At 39.0% G+C, this 21,843-nt stretch overlaps 1 protein-coding gene across 1 annotated transcript in view; it reads right to left on the bottom strand.

Moving 5' to 3' along the window:
• The window catches only part of LOC135252643 (cadherin-7-like), an 86,992-nt gene that overhangs the window by 53,631 nt on the left and 11,518 nt on the right, over nt 1–21,843 (bottom strand). The window lies entirely within an intron of this gene.

Here is a 21,843-nt window from a genome sequence, read left to right as displayed (position 1 = left end):
TGGCTGAAGTCAAGAAAGTCGGAGTTTGTTCGACATCCCAAGAAAACCAAGCTGCCTTTGAAAGTATAATTGAGGCACTGTTGGTCGGCTGGTAGAGGGCAGCTTTCCTTGTAACGCAAGATGATAAGCCAGTGCCTCAGTACAATGATAGCAACACCATGATTGACCTCTCAATCTGGAAGCCTAACCGTCACACTTACAGATGATTAACTACACAATCCCTTGCACTGCCTCTGTCTACTTTGATTTTCAAGGTTTCTTATGTGAGTGAGCATGAAATCCCACTTGAACTTCCTGGTAAATTCAAATGCAACTGAGCAAAGTATGGCTCCAATACATGTACTCTATAACTAGCATAGTAGACAGTAGTGTGATTACAGCTTTTCACCTCCAAATAAGCTTTTCCTTATTGCTGCGTGAGAAAGTATTCAGCAATGCAGAACTATGTAAATGACTTAGTTAACAATGTGACAATGTACATAAGACATCATTGCATAACAAAACATGTCACTGCATCCTTGCCTGCCCCTTAATATCATCATTTAGGCTACCCAGGACAGAATTCACAGTCTCTACATTATGCTTTAGTGCAGTGATGCGTACCACGGTCCAGAATCAGAACCCAGTGCCGGTGCAGAGTCGTGTGTGGTGATGCATTGGCTACAGCATTACATGGGTGGAAGGGTGTCAGTTGGCTGGGTTTCACCCACCTCACTGTGCAAGAGTAACTCCTTTGTTCAATCAGACACTGGAAGTCTGCCTGCACCAGGTATATGCAAAGTGCAGTGCTCCAAGGTGATGACGGCAGAAATGAGTTGGCACACGGCTGAGTGAGAAGTCGCAGTTTCTCAGAGCCTGGGTTTTCAACCAGGGGTAGCCTACTGTAGGAGGTCCATGATCACACTCCCAACAATCCACCCCCGAGTGCACTATCGCAACCCCCCACGCCCCAACCCGGGGCCTATGATCACAACCATCCCCCCATTCACTTATGATAGGGACCCCCTGGATTCCTTGCTTCTTAACTGACACAGGCTACTGGAGGATGGACCCACAGAGACTGGATGTTCTAAATTGTTTGGAAAATTTTAAATAAGGGTGAAATTGGTTTTAAAAAAGGCTTACATAGGCTGCACTCAATTCTCAAAAATTGAAGACAGGAGAACTTTTTAAGCATGTGCAAAATGTACTGCACAGGAGAAGCTAACGGGCCGATGGCTCAGCAAGCTCTGCATGCGGTGGATGTAATAGCTTGATACAGTAGAAGCGACAGTGAGTCAGAGGGTAATCCTTCTCCTGGATGAATGGTAGAAGATATGCAGGCAGCCGGCGAGAGAATAAAGCAGGCTTCGCTGCTCCCCTGCTCTCACATCACTGAATCAGCTTTCCATCAAAGTCAGGATTGATTTTCAAAATTCTGATTACTATTTATGCGCTCTTTCACAGCTCCGGGAGTTTGTATCTGGCACCCACTACCAGGGCCACCCTGCTTCCAGAATACGCATCCATTGCTGAATGTACTGATCTGAGAGAAACAGAGGGGACCTGAGTCAGCTGTGCTGGACCATTATATAGATGTACACAGTTGATTGGTATGATCCTTGCATTGCATACAGCCTGCAGTTCCTTTGGAGAAAAGGCCTATATTTTATTTTACAGGTATATATTAAAAGAATACCCCTGATAGTGAGGAAATGTGTCCAACACTAGGGTCATCACTCTACTATCCAGCATTCTACTTTCCGGAATGTTCTACGTCCTTAAATTTGGGCAGACGGTTTTCCCATCTTTTTTCCCATAATCAAACTGACCTATGCAATCAGCCTGCTGCAACCCTCTCCCACAGAGAGGGTTGCAGCAGGCCCGGGCACACAAGTTAAAACATCCAGTGCTGATCAGGAGCTTAGTAAACAAATATGCCACTAGCCCAGTACCAAATATACATGCCATGTCTTTATTTTGTTTTAGAGGCGTGAAAAGTTCACTCAATGTCAATTTTTCTTTGAAAACAGCAGGTGCTGTAAAGTCATTCAACCAGCAGGTGAGGGCCCTAGAGCAATAAAAGAACTTTGCTTTAAACAATAAAAATGCTGTATGAATATGACTCCTATGTTATCTTTGGGGTGCAGTCTACTAATGTACTATTTTCCGGCACCACTGACTCCGCAAGTGGCCTGGATAGTACAGGTGCTAGTGTAGTAAGCCTATGTGATAATAATAGTCATTAAAAATGACCCGGGCCTTTAACAAAATGTGTATCTCCACAGTGAAAGCATTACTTAATAGAATATTGCTTCTCACTCGAATAAAAACATTTAGGCTACTCACAGTACCAAAGAAACTGGCGGTGAACAGAAATCCGGGATCGTTGTTAAATCTGTAATCCAATAACCACATTTTTTATGTCACCATGCAGGCACCTTGAATCCAATGCATTGCAATGAGAAGACAGTCCACTGAGAAATCCTCTGTACATGCACAGGCAATTTTCAACCATTGTCCACAAGGAAACAGCTAGCTAACCAGCAGGCTAACTTACACTTTCACTCTTTTGCAGAAAAAAACACATGCACTTGCAGAAAAACAGGGTTCTAACACTGATATGTTCAACAAGTACATATGGCTGTGATGTTCAGGTGGCCACATACTTTTAGAAATATTAGTGTGTATCCCCACAGACAGCACAAGTTATTGTGGTGATCAGACAGACAGTTTGCAAGTTGGCGACTGCTTTTAAACAAACAATCCAACTTTAGCAACTTGGCCGCCTTCTCTGCTGGTCCGTGTTCTCTTTTCCCATCTGAGATCCACTTTTGTGTTCATAAGCATTTTGATGTGCTTTTTGTAGCTCGGACTGCTCTCTGCTATGTTCCTCAGCAGCTAACTAGCTGACATTCAAATCTCACCACCAAAACTAGCTAACACTAGTTAAATTTCTGCATCATGACATGTTAGAAAAAATGGAAACATTCCATTGGACAACATATGCAGGCATATTTTCCAGCAATATTTACATATCAGAAAATAAGACAATACTACAGACAGAGAGCGTACAACAAATAATTTAATTAAGATTATTTGTAATAAATTCTCAGAGGCTATTAGCAATTTAAAAATTAAGTAACCATGAAGTTATGTTTGTTTAACTACCGGTATATAATAAGCCAGTAACTGCTTAGATATTAAGTACTTAGCATTGCTTAGCATGTTGCATTTGGCTGTGAAAGTCAAAAAGCAACTGCAGTTTGCTTTTAATATGACTGTATTTTTGGGGAGAAGGAGCAGGGATCTGGGGGAGAGGTATCTGCCTCCCATGCCCCTGCTTACATCTGGCCCAGCTTGCAGCTAAATTGGACAGTCTGTGTTTGGGAAAAAATGTGGCGCTTGCATTGGAGACATCCCATATCAGAGATCAGAGAAATGGCGTGGAAAGTAATTATGATTGATGAGAGATTAGGCAATATTACACACCAGGATTCAGCTGTGGTTGTAAAAATGAGCATAAACGCAGTATAGCCCATATTCTGATTTTCTGGGAGGGAGGGGGATTTTTTCCCATTTAGATTTTTTGCCTTCCCCTAACCTCTTCATAGCAGTGCCTATGGATGAGTCCCACTTTGAAATAGACCCTGACAAATAATTAAATATGTCAAACAACTTGTAATCATAGACAGGAAAATAGCCTATGAAATAAAGATAATTGTATTGCCTCTGATAGGCAAATATATATATCTACTGCTCAAAGAGTGCCTAATGGATAATATACATGCACTGTGTAATCAGGTGATAGAAAAATTATGAATATAAAGAATATAAATTTTTAACAGTTTTTTTTTTACTGTTTCAGGCTGAAATATAACCATGGGGTGTCATTAAACAGAAATCTAAAGCGTAAGTATTTCTTACACCCCAGTTGTAAGTTTGTTTACATTTGCGTGCGTGTTACGTCTTTCCGATTGGTCATCCGTTGTTTATCATTCATTCGGTCGCGGTCTGAACCTATACCAGGTCGTAACCGAGTCATTTCACTGCAAACGCAGGCTGAAGTTATTTTAAGGCCCAATCAGAGCCATATGATATGTACTGGGTAGAAAAGAATAAACGACACAACTTTATCAAGATGTGAACTGTATTACATACATAAAGAGCTCTAAAAACATGCTTCTGTAAAAACATGGTTTGGCTTTCAGAACGACAACAAATATGCTGCTTCCATATCTATTTTGACTGCTCATTTAAACATGCTATACAATGTATGGCTAACTATATGCATAGCGGGCAATTTTATACGCATTTGCGCTGCATATGTATTTGTATTTTATATAAAAGGCACTCCATTGCAATAAATGTTTGTGTTAATGATCTATTGTGATGAAGTGACTATTTCCCGTTCATTCACACTCATTCGTCTCTCATTGAACCTTGCTTTTATTGTAACCCAAGGTCCATGAACTGCACCATGTAAATGCTAATGGTATTGGATCGCATTGTGTTACCCTGCCATTCTTAGCCATGCATGTCCTGTTGCCCAGAGAGGTCTTTCTCCCCTCCGTCAATGGAATTTGAGTCGTCTGCTCTTGGCTGTATCGTTGTCGGAGCGGGAGAAGGGGCTGGGCAGATTGTATTGTTGGATCCCGTTAGCAGTAAAACCTTGATTTGCCTTCCATAACTCTTTGAAAGGGAGCCTATTCATGTTCTCCATTTCTCTGTGCTTCCTGAGATGGTTGTGAAAGCAGCAGGCAAGCCTGGAGAAAAGCATCCTGATTGCCAGAGCAGCGACTTTCATCTGCATCAGTGACAAATTGCCACAGCAGCGCAAAACCGAAGAAGCGGATTAAAAGGTAAAGCAAGGCCCTCCTGCATACTTTCAATTAAAAAAAACCTGTCATGAGTATCCCCGCAGGGGGACTCAAGGGCCATCTTTGCCAACATTAAATCCTCTCTTCCCCACCATTCGATTGACTCAATGCCATTTTTATACTGGATGGAGAGGGTTATTAAAAAGAGAGCCAAAGCCATATTTTTCAACAGGTTTGTGTCTTCTCTCTAGCACAGAGAAAACCAGTTTTGGCAGCCATGGCAAGATCATGTCAATGGATCCCAGCAGCGGGAATGCATGCAGTGATGGTTCAGCAAAGGTTCATCAAAGGATCCACATCAATTAGAATGGGGTTCAGAGAATATGCTCCAGGGGGGCCAGGAGAGGAGAGGTGAAAATATGGCCGAACAGTTTATTTGGAATGCGCAGATCAAAGGTGAACTCTGAGAAGGGAGAAAGGTCTGAAAAAGACCAGGCCGTGCAGGCCTTTGCTCCTGCACTTCCTTGGCAAGGCGGTGTTTTGATTATTACAGAGAATTATCTCCCAGGCAAGATAAACAATACATTAATAAAGCACTTAAAATACTTGGCATCACATCACAGAATATCAGCATAATCCACCATGTATACATATATCCTTAAATTTACGAGCCAAATGCTCAACTCAAAAAGCGGAAGTACTAAAGCAATTAGCTGAGGGACACCAGTCCCTGTGCACCCATCATAGGAGCTCCAACACTTGTTAGCATTCTAATAAAGACGTGGCAGCCGAGGCGACACAGTGGTCATCCATAATAATTGTTGACATAACTAAATTAACCCTGGAGACATGAAACTGCATGCATAATTCATCTCAGCATGAGTTCCTCAGACAGACTGCATCGGGCTCTTTCCTGCAAGACCTATCTATGGGAGATGGATTCAAATACATATTTATCTGCATTTTAAAGATGCTGTTACAGCTGCTTGCAATAACAGATTCAGTTGATGGCGGTGTAATTTGTGCACGGAGCAATGCATGATTTATCATTGCGGAGCAAGAGACATTTCCTATCTCCCAACCGGAGCCTGCTGTCTCTGTCGTACATGCATCTGTAATCCTACGGAAGTCTCTGTAAATCAAAGTGCATTGTCATATTGTACAACAGTGATATGTATGGTTGAAAGTGAGAATAAAGTACATGGAAAAGTGGCACATTTATGGGGAAACATTTACGGTGAATCAAGGATTACTGTGTCTAATATTGAAAGGCACAAGGCATGACACAGAATGTACAAGTAGTGCTGAAAGCAAACAGACAGTGAAAAGGCAGTAAGGATGACAAAATGGATCTTTCAAACGTAGACAGCCTTGTGTGCATGTAAACTAGATGCATAGTTTGACAAGACAGTATATAGTGAAGAAACCTACTGCATCAAATGTTCTAACTGAAACCATTTTCTTATTACTAGCAGAACAGAAAATTGACTAAAGTCCCAGGATAGAATGATTTTTGAATGATTGTATGTTTTTTTGAATCAAGGCTAATGCTGTTTTCCTGCTGTCTGTTATTCAAAGCGATAATAGTTCAGGACTTTTATGTGATAAGGTTGAATTTGTCAAGTAACCCCAGTGGAAATATTGCCTGTCAAGTCAAAACTTCAGACTGTTCAAATGCAAGACAGATCACACTTAAGACTGTTCAGACTCAAAACAAATTTAACTGACAAATGACCACCAGAGCAGACATTAATTTTGACAAGAGTATACATTAAGTTGCATGAGGCCCTCAGTTGCAGAAACTGCAAAGTGCATATAATGCAATGTTTGGTCATGTTTATCTGTGTTCGGTGCCATTGGGGTTTGATGGAATAATGAAAAAATGTTTAGTTTATGTCAGAAATAGTCAAATAGAAAACATTGGCCCATTGGCTGCAGTGCAAACAGCAAATGGCTACGCTACATACTGTACAGTCAGCATAGTACAAAACAAGACAATACAACCAGTCTTATTTATTACTGAATGCTATGCCTTGTGCTGTTTAATAACAAACTGACAGTACTCCTTGATTAACCATAAAAAGGCATTTCACCTCCATTTATGTATGTTTTATTTATTTATTTCAATTTGGAATGCATCTCCAAAGTTTTTAAAACTGAAGTAAGAATATTTGTTGTATGGGAGTTAAATAGTTACATTATGTGACATGTTAATTTATTGCTAATACTACCTGGCAGTGACAGAAGATCCCACACCTCCCATGTGGCCTGATTTCAATGCTATTCTTGGTCTGAGCCACAATCTGTAATTCACATCCAGAAAAAGTTCTCTTTTCAGTGAAAGATGGAGAGAGAAATACATTCCCCCGACTAAATAGCGTGCCAACAACATAGGACACGGAAAACAGAATTACAGGATAGCGGAAACACATCTGGTATACGCTTGCACCCCTGATTCCTCCAGTACTGATGGTTCAAAGCAATAAATTTGACCTGAACACACTGACCTGAATTCAATCAACACTTTCTCCGGATTTAAATATAAATGCAATTGATGTCTTTTTTTCTTCAAAACTACAGTTTGACAAGTTCAGTGATCATTAAAAGTTGCCAAATTGTCTTTGTGAAGAAAAAGACCACTTTACATTTATTGAAAGTCAAAGTTAAGGGACACGTATTGATTGAATCCAGGCCATTGAATAGATGTTTCTCTGTGCTTCAACAGCTTGTTCACATCACTAGGGAGTTTTCTCCAGCATATACACAGCTTGACAATGGTGATTGCAGTCTTTTCTCCTCAGTCTGCCTTCGCACAATAAATGACGGTGTAATTCCTCAATGAGCCATGGTAGACGAGGTCAGTGCTGCATGATAATGAGTACAAAAAGGGAGCACTTAACAAGAACGACCAGCAGCTTTCAATTGTGTCAGGCTTTAGCTCATATAAGTACAGTTGCTTCAAACCTCAGCCAATATTCATTTGATATTCATTCATATGAACCTCATAATGTTAAGGAAATGGTGATATAAGCAGAGAAGTGTTCATTGGCCACTGAACAAATACATAAGCAAGAGACAATAAAAAGTATATGAGCATGCATGCACTCAAGTACACTCAGACACAGGCCTGGTCAAAGGAAAAGCAGAAAAATGCAAACCCATTTGACAGCAGAGCTGACACTGTGCTGAGAGCTGACTCTCTTTCTGGAATGTGACATCTTCAGAAAGTCTCGCAGAAGAGTCTCGTTCCCCTTGTCTGCAGCTATTTCTGAACATGCTCTGCCAAACTAGACCCTCTGTCTCTTCTTTGCTGTCCGTGAAATACAAGACATGCATATACAGTATCGTAACAGGAATTTGGCTACTTGCAGCAAGACATCACAGAGCTGTAAGGGGAGATAAAATCAGAGGCAGGCACATTAGATACCAACTGTCAACTGTTGCCTATTTAATGAAATCCCTCTAGTAAAGCCAAATCTACCTGATATTAATCAAAATGCATGCAGCAGTAACCATTTTGATTGTACTTCATTTGACTAATTATAATCGAGATGAAGCACATTATTCTTACAAATACTACTTGAACCTGTTAATTGAAATATCAACTGTGTAACTTTGTCGGAACCATTGAATTTAAATGTTGCACATGAATATAATTCAAGAAAACTAAATTGGATACACCTATTACATTTGTTCAGCATCTCAGGATTTCAGTTTAAAATAAGTTGAAATTGTAAGCCGCCCACATGTTATTTGGAAAGTTTCCTTTAAATACACGAAAGCAAATTTGAAATGTAATGAATGAGAAATCTGAATCCACCCACAACTGAGCTGGCAATCAGGAGTGGAAATTCCTGGTTTCCACCAGAAATATATAAAGCTAAATGCGTACACAAAGCGTGAAATTCCGTTGCACTTATATATAATATAATGACATGTACTGTTGAATGCTGGAGTGTGTCCATGTTTTCATATTATTCTTTCCTTCCTTAACTTAAATTCTATCACTGACAAATCGAGTTAGCAAACTGAAGTCTGTGAAAATCATCCACAGCTTAAAATTCTCCAAAGAACTATCGTTCTTTTTGTATGGATGGAACATAAGTGTGACCACTGGCCTTTCAGTGTAAGCTGCTATTTTCCAGACAAAGTAAACAGATTACAAAGCTGAGAACCATACCCAAGCTTCAAATGGTGCCAAAGACTTGTCTACCTTTCCTAATGAGCATGGCCTAATAGAGATTGTATTCATATTGAAGAAGTGGTTTGATAATTAGGGTGCAGCATTCTCAGAGCCAGCTCATTAAGAGTTATTTTCTTTTTTATTTGAAAACCAATTCCCATTCAAAGCAGCTTTAAATAAACAGGCTGCAATAAAATGGCTCGAAAGCAGGCGCATCACATTCAAAAGTGCGATGTTGATTCTCCACAGAAAATCAATTAGCATGCTTTCACACTGGTAATGTTGACAGGGGAATATGTTTCAGAATTAAAAAATTAAAGAGGAATGTTATATTATTGGTAACGATAAGGGCTGCTTTCTAATTCGCATTTGGGATATTTATTGGCATATTTGTGGCAAGCCTTGTTTAATTTCACAGCTAAACCCCTATAAAAATGTGTTCGACTTAAGGAATATTGTCATGAAATATTCCACCGAACAATAAACACACCCATTCCACTAATTTGGGGCCTTGCATTAAATTACAGATATTTCACTTCTAGTTAACACTGTGAGGGAAAGGACAGGGACTGAGAATAGCCTGCCATAAACCACAGACATCAGGAAAATTAATTTCCCTTCACATCCTTGGAAACCCACTCTTTCACCAAGACAGCTATCTTGTGGATCTATGGCATGGACTTCTTTTCTTTTCTTTTTTTCCCCGTTCAGTCTATGATTCACTGATGCAGCTGAGGAAACTCAAAAAAAGGTGTGAGTGTGAAAATGTTACAAATTGGCAGATGTATGGAACTGAGCAATATGAAATGCCCTCAAAGCCAAGAGTGATTCGGTGAAGTGTTAGAGGAGGACTGGTTGAGCTCGAACATTTCTTGTTTTCTTTTTTTCCCCTCTTTGCTGACAGTCTAGGCAGAATGAATCAATCCGACCCATTTTTAGCCACCAATTTGCCACTCTCCTAAGTCATTGTGTGGCTGACTGTTGAAATATTCATATCATTATGTATAATTGCTCAGAAAGAAAAAATATATATCTATGTATGTGCCTGTGTGTATTATTAACTTCTACATTACTGTTGCACACGGTAGCAACCTGATGATAAATTGAGTAGATCAATGAATGATCATTGCATTATTTATTTGCCAATATTTCATTACATGTATCAATTTTATGAATACATATTAATAGAACAATAATAGAATGTATTCACAACAGGTTTGACATTCCTAGTTTTAGGCTTTATGTTTCCTCGAACAAATTGCCCAATGTTTTGTTCGAGGAAACAGTTGCTAAAAAGTCTCCCTCTGGTCATGTGCAAACTACCTAATGTGTTTTCTCTGTCCTCTTTTCTGTCATCCCAGCCCTCTTTTCTGTCATCCCAGCCCTCTTTTCTGTCATCCCAGCCCTACCTGTCAGTGCCTGCAGCATCATTCTAACCTTACTTACTCCTTTCAAACTGTGCCTGCAATCTCTCACTCGAGAGGAGTTAGGGCTGTCAATCAACATTCAACAAGACAAAATTCTCGCTTCTGGTGAGATTGATGCAGATGGATTCAAAGGCACTGGCTCTTGGCTAGTTTTTGGTATGAGGTGATTATAAGGTGCGTGTGTCGTTCCTGGATTAATTGAGGGCAGGAAGGAGTACAAGCCCCTTAATGGCCATGCTCTCACTGAGATGTGGACAAGGCCCTTTCCTGAAAACCTCTTTCCAGGGGAGAGTCTAGCTGCTCACCCCTCTGTCACGTGTCACCAGCTCACACAGCTGTGCTCCTCTCTCCTGGCTGTCTTATTCCTTTCCTCACAATCTTCCTTGGCTGCATCCTCACGTGATTCATATGCTCCTTATATCACCAAACCAGTAAAAATATCTATTGGTATATAATGTGATGAGCTTTATGCCTTTCACTCTGTTCTTCTGGATGATGACGCACCAGTAATCCTACACAGAAACCCCGGTCATGTGCAGCGATCCTGAGCTGTGACTTCCTGTGACATTTTGCACACTGACAGCCTCAGCCACACTGTCAATCTCCTTCCTTTCATCCATGACCACCACTTCTCACCACCTGACCGTCTCTTACATTCTGCTGTTCTCCTAAATTCTCTTGTGAGCCAAGACTGTAGTCTGAATTTCAGCTGCTGCTTTCTGGCCTACTGCTAAAATGCTGCTAACCCCAGAAGATCTTTAGTTAGACTTTTTCATACTGTCCATAGTCCATGTTAAAAAAGTGATGATTACTGTATAGACTGATACTGATATGTCCTCTCACCCCTTTTCTTTTTCTCGGTCATCTTTGACATGCAATATCTCACTTAGTTTCTGCCTACCAGCTAGCAATTTATTTTTCGCTGTCTTCCTCCCAATCACGTTCTCACTGCAGACAATTTTGCCTTTTTCCCCTCACAAAGTGTTGTTGTCCACATTTTCTTTACAACCAGGTGTCCTCTCATCAGAATTGCTCTCCCCACGAATGAACTCACCAATAAATAAAAAAAACCTCACAGTTAGTTAGTCTCCTTTCATGGGCAACCTTCTCTAAAATTCTAACATATGCATTGTTATCCAATCATGTACACCCACCAACATGTCAAGATCTTATTCTGTATAGAATTATCCAAGCTTTTACTGCTACCCCCTCATATTCTTGTTCCTTCACTATTCACATACTAGCTCAAGCTTGAGTCATTCTTAAAAAAAATAATAAAAACTTCCCAGTGACTTTCTACCCTTCCTCTACAAAATGATCAAAGGGGCTATTAGCAAGTATTCATTTCCTCACCTGCAGTGGAATAGCTAACAAGTTCCCAAATGTGTGAAAAAGTATTCACCGGTTCTGTGATCATTATCAGGGATATGCACATATCTGTGTGTTTACCAAAACATTTCTTGGCACATTTTTTTATTGTACTCCAATAAGATCACACACTTAATAGTCAACATAAACATGTTTATCACTCTCATCTTGATAGGCAAGTGTCATCACATATATTGATGTGCCTTCATGTCCTCTCCTGATACAGTATATGATTGGCTACTGGCACAGGAACAACTTTTCCAAGTCAGGCATTCTGTAGCTTTTGGAATTGCCAGTAGTATCCTTTTCCATGTGGCCTCTCACAGGTGTAATGAACCATCTACCAATGACAGAAAATTTTTGTGTCTGTGTTCCCTAACTTGATTCTAGCTGGAACCTGCAAACTTGGACTATCGGCACAACTATCCTTGCATTTAAACTATAGTTCTCCTTTATCATTTTGCAATGTATTGGTACAAAGACAGCTGCATAACAAAAACAGCAGTAATAGTCATAATAAAAACAATAATACAACGGAAGACAATAATAAACATAGAAAGCCTCTGTATTTATGTAGATGTCAGACGCATGCATTTATATCTCAAGATTTCATAAATGTTTCGGGTGCTATTATTACTGTTGTGTAAATTAACACTCAGTCAATAGAAACTAAATATAACTTCACAATTTAATTAACACGTGGAATCTGGGGCAATTCAAAAATGATGTTTCTTCAAAGACGAAGGTGGCATAAACAACCTCCTTAGAAATTCACAATCATGTCACCTATTCCTGTGTCAGCACAGGAACTATTTCTTCACTCTGAGAAAATGTCAGACCTAAGGAATATTCATTGGCATGCTTCCATGAGCAAGGTTATCAGCTTTCCCCATAACATGTTTTTCTAAATGGAATAGATACACGGCAGTGTTGCAGGGAAAGCCCATTGATAGACCCTGAGTGCACCACAAAAACAAAATGAAAAATGTACAAAGTCCATACTTTAATTGGTGTCTGTTCCTCTTTTCATTGTTTCGAATCAAAGACTAAAAATAACTTATTCACAGCGCAGAGGTGCTGCCTGCTGTGTGTGGTGGTGACCCTTCACTGTGTGGTAGCTCTTTGCCTGAGGGTGAGGAGAAAATGTGTCCACTGGAACGTGAACATCCAACTATGGGTCAGAGAGGGACACTGTCTGAGCATCCAGACAGAGAGGAAAGATGTTTAGCTGTGCGGGGGCTTTGCAAAAAGCAAAATAAAAAATAAAAAAGCACAATGATTCCAGTAAAAATACATTTAAAAAAATACATACATCATCACCTAGTAAAACCTAAGAATCTCACATGAATCATCACCTAAGATGCTCGCATGGTTCAAAGCACCTTCGGTCTCAGGAAGTTGTTCTTGGGAAGTCTAGAAATGTATACTTCAAAAAGGATTTGCAGATCACTCACTCAACAGAGCAGCTTCCACCCAACCATGCTGGGCATTAGTGAGCAGAAATAAAGTAACTAGATGTTGTGAACCATGTGTGTGCAGAGACAGAACAAATGCATAGTCACACTAATGAGGCAAAAAGCATGCTCTCCATAAATAATACTTGAAAACTTATGTAATAAAAATATCTTTTTAATCTTTATACTGTATATAAAGAACCAAGGAAAACTCTTGTTATTCTGTTAAGATTCTGAATGTTATTTTTGCTCTGAAAACTTTATCCTTATACTGCCCACTGCTGGAGGATTTGGTATTAGTAGTTGAAGACCTTGACATCAATAGCAAGCGTTTATATGGACACACACACACACACACACACACACACACACATATATATATATATATATAAATTGTTTTACAGCTCCTTATATGTATACTTGCTTCATTGCTCACTGTATAGGCCCCATACTTGCATCAGGGCTTGTTGTATGAGCTACATGTGCTAGGAGTAATGTAAAGGTGTGCAGGGGGGAACAAATCGTTTGATTGTTTTGCTAGGTTAACTGATTAACAGTGTGAATACATTATGATTTGAAAAGTAATGTCACAGTGGTTCAAAATGGTATGGTATTACTTGGTTATCAGATGGATATTAAATTAGCTGGCAAGCTATTTTTTGTCACTGGGGGAAGTAGTAGAAGGCATGATGACAAAATGAGCTGCCACATATCAACAGATTGGAAACCCAGATAGCAAGCTACCTAGACTGCTGATTTGGTTGATGTATGTGTGGTGGCAAAGGTGAATTTATGAATTACAGTATAAACATGCCTTCTCAGTCCTCCAATTCCCCTGTTCAGAAATGTGTGTTATGAATTATTTTTCTATTTATAAATTTGGAAAAGGTAAATGTACAGCTTTTTATAATGGCATAAATGAACACTTTAATATGATTAAAATGAAGTCACTCACGGGAGATGTAACTATGGAAGCAACTTTTTCCTCAATTCGTATGAGTGGTTCATCATATTGCACATTGTGGCAGAAGCAGAATTTGAGGTCAGTGCACTTACCTCAGGCTAACTGCACACTTTTCTCGGCCATAATGAGGCATTGGTTCCGAAATTCAAAATCTGACAGTCAACGTTAGAAGCGAGCATACCGCCTAGCTGTGAAAGGATATTCCTGGCCTGAGAGATGAGATCGTTTTCTTTCCTATTATTTTGTGTCACCTTCTTCTACTGACGAAGCCCTTCCTGCCACACCCCCGCAGCACAAGATAAATGAAGGACACAAAGCAAAAATCAGCAGGTATTTGAAGGCACATAATAAAGGTGTATGAGATGGATCCCTATGCCTTTTCTTCTAGCCTTCCTGATTCCCATAGAGACAGGATATTTTTCCACTCCGGTAGCTTAAAGATAGCTATTTTATTATTCATGGGACCATAGTTCTATAATTAAACATAAGCCATATCAGACTGTCTCTGTTGTACATGTCATTGCATGATACCCCCCGGTTCCTCTGACACAAAGGTGTAGCCATGACCGCAGTGTGTTTGACAGCAGGACTTTGTCCAGAGAAGGAAAGGCTTCTATAGAGGTGAGGTGGTTTCATCATTTCCCACCTACTGAGTTCAGGGTCTATTCAGAGCTTGCAGTGGTTTTCAGAGCAGGGCCCTGTGGCAGAAATCAAAGGTAAGGCTCAAGATCTGTTTTCTAGTGCCTCAGAAGGACCATGAGAATATCTTCAGCTACATATTATACCTAAGGGTTTGAGAGAAGGCTACATATTACACCATTGTTGAGAGACGGCTGCACAGGATTCATTCATGTCTGTCTGACTTCAAAAGGATAATGCACTTACAAATCAATAAGGCTCAATGTTTTTCTTCACAGATAGTTTGGCATGCATATCAATAATCTGCCAAAATCACAATTGCTGCTGATTCTAGAATGCATGTGTATCATACAGCATCTTTGGAGGACGTACAGAATATAAAACTCAGGGGCAGTATTTTGGTAGATGTACCAGTTTACTAAACATGCTAGGGAAGGCCATTGGCTTGGTTTGTATGTCCAACCATACACTTCCTTTTCCATTGTAGTTACTAAATCATAACAGGCAACTTTATGGTGATAAGCTCTGACTGGCATATGCATTTCAAATGATCTCATCAGGGTGTACAAAATATTTTTAGTAAATCTCAGGCTGTACTTTCCATGAAAACGTTTCCCTCAATCAATATATCCCAGGGTAATAATAATAATAATACTAATAATACTGATAATAATAATAATAATAATAATAATAATAATAATAATACGAAAGAAAGTAGAAATAATAAGAATGTCGGTTGATGTACATTACATTACAACATACAGCATTTACAACTCTTATCAGACTAACAACTATTACTAGCATTACATGTTCATTTATAAGTGGAATACTGAAGCATGCAGTAAGTACTTGTCAAGTACAACGCAGTGTCCTAGGAATCGAACCTGACCTTCGGTTACGATCTAGTCCTACCACTGTGCACACTCGTCCATTCAATTCAATGAAAATTAAATGCAACTTAAAGTCTTGTGCTCAGGCCTTACATGCACAGTAATAAAACCCTGCCATCTCTGTTGTACCATAACGTGAAAGTCTGGCTCTTCACTACCACATCATGTTGCAGTAATCATATGAATAAACATAACCAATAACCATAACCAAACATATCCAATAAATGCAAACCTCACCGTACTGAGAGGCAACACCAATTCATTGCTTCCTCAGATGCCTTGCTTTGATTTATTCCTCTGGTCAAAGTAAAACTAGCACAGTATCTGTGCTTTGTTAACGGTTTTCTGTGATGCCAGCGGTTTTCAGATGCGTACTGAATGCCAATAGACCTCTGGCATTTTACAGATAAGGAAAGCCATGTTTACTGTTAGACGTGAATGCCAGGTTACATACTGCCGGGCTTATGACAGCAGTGGGAAGGAAATGTAAGAGCATTGGACCCCAGGTTAAAGGACCTGAAGTGTCTGCCAAGGTCAGAGCGATGAGGTGTGGTCCAGGCCCACCCACATACTGAAGGCAGATGGGTGTGCTAAATGGCAGCCATCTGTGAAGTCTTCTCCAGTTACAGCCAGCACTGAAGAAGGTCCCTTTTGCTGGTTTCACCTGAGTCAGATTCAAATGAAAAAGAGACCACTGATGTGTGTATGGATCAAATCAGAGCCCAATAACAGCATGGGGAAATGTCCGCTATAGTGGTGGTCAAAGCACGCAAGGGTATATGTAAAGCTGGCCCTCGTTGCAAGGATATACCTGGCAACACCTGTCACCACAGTCCCTTGTGATTGGTTGTTCACTGCCTGGGCATAATGCACAGAAGGAAAGTGTGAAAAATCTCATCTGTCTCAGCGATGTGCTCAGGAGAAAGGGACCAAAATGGTGCCATAGGAGGGATGAAGCCTTCACTACTGTCATTACTCAAGTGAACAGTTTTGTTATAAAACTATAAGGAACTTCATACACATTATACTACCATATTTGTTCTTCTGTTTTTAGTTCAACCTAGTTTTCTGTAGGTGAAAATCTCCATTCATAGGTCAATCCCAATAACAGACATTATGTTTGCCATTGTTCTTGATACTAAGATGCTATTGAACAGTGTTATTTCTTTTGAATTATTATTTTCTTTCAGCCTCTTATTTAGGACTTTATCTGAGTAAATTAAATTATGATTAATCAGAATTCATCCACAAATTAATTAGTCAATTAATGTATTAATAATCACTGCAAACCCTGTGATTAACTAGTTAATTTTAATCATTTGGCAGCATGAACAGTAAACACATAAAGTTGCTGCTTTAAAGACAAGTATTGATGTTTTTTTTTTTAACTAAAAACCTGTTTTATTATTGCATTACATTATCCCTAAATGTTTTAGCCAAACATGTCAAATGAAGATAGCCATGTACAGCCTAGAAAATTAAGTGAATCTCCTGAATCATTTCATCTTACAAAACTGGCATCTTGCACTAACATCAAAACATGTAATTCTCACAGTCAAAATGTTAAGTGTGTCTGAACACCACAAGATGACCACTTGTGGGTATTTAAATTGTGGGATAGGTAAAAGTAGCCTATATTTTGTGTCTGTGCATTTTGTCTTTGTTGCTCCTGTGATGTGCATTGAATTTATCTTGAATTGATGGCTTGTCAGACTCTCTCGACTAAATGAAAAAATATTCCAACAAATTAAGCATATAGGTAATGGAACTCAAAGAAAATGTACACATGTACACTTCCCCTGTATTAAACATCAATTAGGGTAGTACATTACAAAATAAAGTCCAAATAAAATATATTTCTGGGTGTACAGCATCAAGTAATCATAATGAGCATCACAAGGTGGATTTGCTTGGTGTGTGCTTGGTGTACGAAACAAAACATTTACCTTGGGTTGTATTTTCGAGCGCTACTGGCGTTTTTTTCCAGAAAATGTTTCATAAAGCTAACACATCACCAATTACTTACACGTGTAAATGATACATTCATGGTAAAATACTGATAGTCACACAGAGGGCAGCACACGCTAGGTGCTCTTTACCTGCAAGCCCTATTGAAACAGCAGTGGGAAGAGCAACAGTAAATCAAAGCTGCTATTTACTATGCCTGTTATAGTTCTTCATAGGCTACTTCTGAAAATGTACAACCGCTTGACGAAATAGCTTTGTTCAGCGCATTTAAGACATTTGTGCATACTGTATCCTTCCTAAAGATGAATTGTGCAATATGGTTCTAACAATATCATGAGAGAACATGTGGTAGTTCTCAGGAGCAACTAACAGAGCTGCAATATGGATTGAGTGTGTGCAACAGTGACTGTGATGACTGTAAAGCAGTACATGAGAGGAAATTATGCAATGGATAATTCAAGAATCGACTTATGTATGTAATGTGCAGCCTACTGTAGATCTCATGTTCATGTGTTTTAGCATATAACATGTAAATGGAACTGCAAATTTAAATATATTGACATTTGTAGAAAAAGCCCACGCATGTTTTTAAATATGTCACCCCATGGACTTTGCTAAACAGGATGGGAAGTGCATACAATCAGTGAACTGTCATAACAAACTGAGTGTAAATTCCTTCTGTGCTAACGACATGCTCCCTGGCATATTACTTACATAAACCTTAGATTCTAAGTTAAATATAAATACAGATGTTCAATGCATTTTCGGATATTTTTAATCTTTTAGTCTTTTTAAAATTATTACAATCCTAAATAAACGTCATTTGTATTTGATCATTCATTTTAAAAATCCCAACCATTGCAGATTGATGACAAAGTATTACTGGCTTAAATTCATTCTGAGTGGGTCACAATTCTTTGTTGAATGTAGATACTTGTGGTCAAAAACTCACACAGCAAGACAATGTACCGAAGCCATAACTAACCATTATCTTATTTTAACAATTAACCATTAACAAACAACACTGGTGGAAGCAGCTGTAATGTTATAATCGGAGCAGCTTCTTCTTTACAATGTCCTTTCAAGAAATTTCCTGCAACAAGTTCATAGAGATGAGGCCTACAGTACATTAGTTTTCATTCATAAATGAATGCATTCCTGAGAAGCGCTGAAGAAATATATCCCCAGTATATATGTTAAATCAATTACCTCAGTTACAATCTCCATGAATCTGTCCCTTTTCAATAAACGGTAAATAAATTAAAAACTTGATTATTAATAAATAGCCCATTGATAATAATACAAGCAAATGTAATTTTGCAGCCTTGCTGTTGTGACTGGTTGGGCTGCTCCTTTCTTTCCCCAACCCAGGGCCTGAGAGTGGGCAGTGAGCCCAGCTCCACATCTGCCTCCATTTAATCCCAGATCAAACACCTGATATACACATCACTGCATTCAATATTCAGTTTGGCAGCAGGTGTGTGTGACACACCCTGCGATGCAAGCAGCCGTATCAACTAATGAGTGAGAAAACACACACACCCAGAAGGGACAGAGAGAGAGAACTCTCTCGGCATCAACTATACATATTTAACAAATACATTTATTGACCTATTTTTACTTTTATTTTTGTTCAAAAAGGTAAATTACCATAATTTGTCTTTTTTTAAACCTGCACTATACATATTTGTTTATATTACAATAAATGTAATATCATTTTTGTTCTGATCTTCACACCTTAATGTTATTGTTTCTTTTTTATACTATGTGAACACTATTATTATTATTTTATTATTATTATTATTATTATTATTATTATAGTGTTGTGGGTCATACTTGTTACACGTTGTTTATGTGGTTTCCATGTTTCTGTGTCTTACATGTGTTGCTTTGGCAATATGACTGTCGTTGTCCTGCCAATAAAGCAAATTGAAATTGTGAGAAATGGAGAGAGAGAGAGCTAAGGCATGGCCACAGTTGCAGTTTACACAACATATTCTCATTGTTTATTGACATATGCTACCCTTTCTTTTAGAGATTAAGATGCTGCACAATGATGTTTATGTGAAATGACTCTTGGATATGTAGTTACTATTCAGTTTTTTTCTTTTCTTAAATCACATTAACAATCTATTGAGGTTGAACCGTTTTGGTCTGAACTCATCAGTGGCAGGGCCAGGAATGTTTCCCTGGAGGTGCAAAGAGGGAGCTAGGTCAATACATGCAGTGGCTTATAAGTCTTCTTTATTGTAAAATGTAAAATTGTAAGAAAATAATTTTGGGTGAGGGGGTGGCTGGGCCAGTGTTATCAAGATTTGTATTAGCCCTGGCTTGCCTTTCAGCTGCCCAGACGCCCCCCCCCCCCCCCCCCCCCCCCCCTCCAAAACGCCTTAGTAACACCACTGGAACACATCATTGGTATACATGTCAGATAAATTCTGAAGATTATTCATGAATACACACTTTCAAAAGCAGAGAAGAGAAAAGCCCTTAAAAACTTTAAAGAAACTTCAACACTTCACTATAAGAAGACAAAATGTGAGAGTACACTTCATCATAACTATAGCGATCAATTGGCAATATAGCTCACAAGTGTTGTATAAATGAATAGTGTCCACACTGTATTGTTACTGTTGGTTACATTACATTGCAGAACAACTGACTAGGCACAGAACCACAGGGGAGCTGTCCATTTTAACTATGGTGCTGAAATGCCTCCATGCTGCTCCATGTGTTGCTATACAACTGGAAAACAAGTTAATCTGAGTTCATATCAGAGCCTCTGTAGCTTGTGTGAGTACACCAAATAGTTACAACAAACATGTTGAACTACTGGCTAGGCACTAAGGTGTAAATAAAATGTATTGGGGATAATAGCCCTGTGAAAACCATCCATTTCTAGAGGGTATGTTTGAATATCAACCTTCTGCCTGGAACAGATATCAGAATAACCTTTGTTATAAGAAAATCATGCTTAAACAGAACTTCCATTCAGCCCAACTTCTGGTGATTTTTGTGTCTTTGTCAATGTGTGCATGTGTGTGTGTGTGTGTGTGTGTGTAACCCCAGTCTTTACACTTCACACTGTGACATGTGAAGTTGTCCCACAATCTCACTTGAAAAAAAAAAAAAAATCACAACCGCATGAAATATATTCCTGTCATGGAACAATGCCCATGCGATAGACTGGCTACAGTGTTCACCCACCATACACCACACATAGTATCTCTGAAAAGCTGGGCCTCAGTATGGACACAATCAGGATCCATATGCTTACTGAACAGCATACAACTTTCACAGTATGGCATATGAAATATGTAAATATATAATAATAAATTGATAGCAAACTACCTGTCATCAGCAATAATGATCAATCATCACGCAAATTTGAAATGCTACAAAAGGGACAAAATGAAAAAACACTTCCTGATTTGAACCCATCCTACCAGAACAGGATGAAGCCAATTGTGTACAATTAACGGTTAATGACATTTAACCAGACTCAGGCTATACCTATGCATAATATTCAGTGAACTGTCTGAACGCAGAAGAAGATCTTTTGCCAAGTGAGCCAATTGGGATCCCTCTACCCAACATTATACACCGCTTACAAAACACTGCATGTGCTGAACTATTTTATTTTTTAAAGGAAAGCCCCCCAGCAACTTGTATTCCATTATGTAAATGGTAGCATAACAATTATTGCTGCTAACCGTACTTGATGATTGATAGAGGCTCCAATGATAATTGGCATTAAGGACACCTACAGTTTACTGTAATATCAGTCAGAAAATATCAATATTAATCGAATAATATCAGACAGCAGATACCCGTTAACCTTTTCTGATTGTGTCTTCAGAGACGATAAAACTAGTGCCTGTCACAGTAGAGTCAATTCAAATCACAAGCCTAGCTTTCATAACATAATTTCTCTGTAAAATACAGTTCTTTGGGGAACTGTTTCCTATTTCCCATGCACTTAAAGTATCCTTAAGTAGAGTGTTGTGAATACTGCAGCGCAATTATAATGTAAAGTAGAGAATCTCTGGTGTAATGTTTCGTTCTCACGACATTCCCAGTGCTGCTCAGCTCTGATTCAGGCTCCTTAATCCGTACGCTCAATGGCCCACACAGCATACAGCCTCAATCCC

The sequence above is a fragment of the Anguilla rostrata genome, chromosome 4, assembly GCF_018555375.3.
Source record: "Anguilla rostrata isolate EN2019 chromosome 4, ASM1855537v3, whole genome shotgun sequence".
In the NCBI taxonomy this organism is placed as follows: Eukaryota; Metazoa; Chordata; class Actinopteri; order Anguilliformes; family Anguillidae; genus Anguilla; species Anguilla rostrata.
This window is presented reverse-complemented; position numbering and strand designations above follow the sequence as displayed.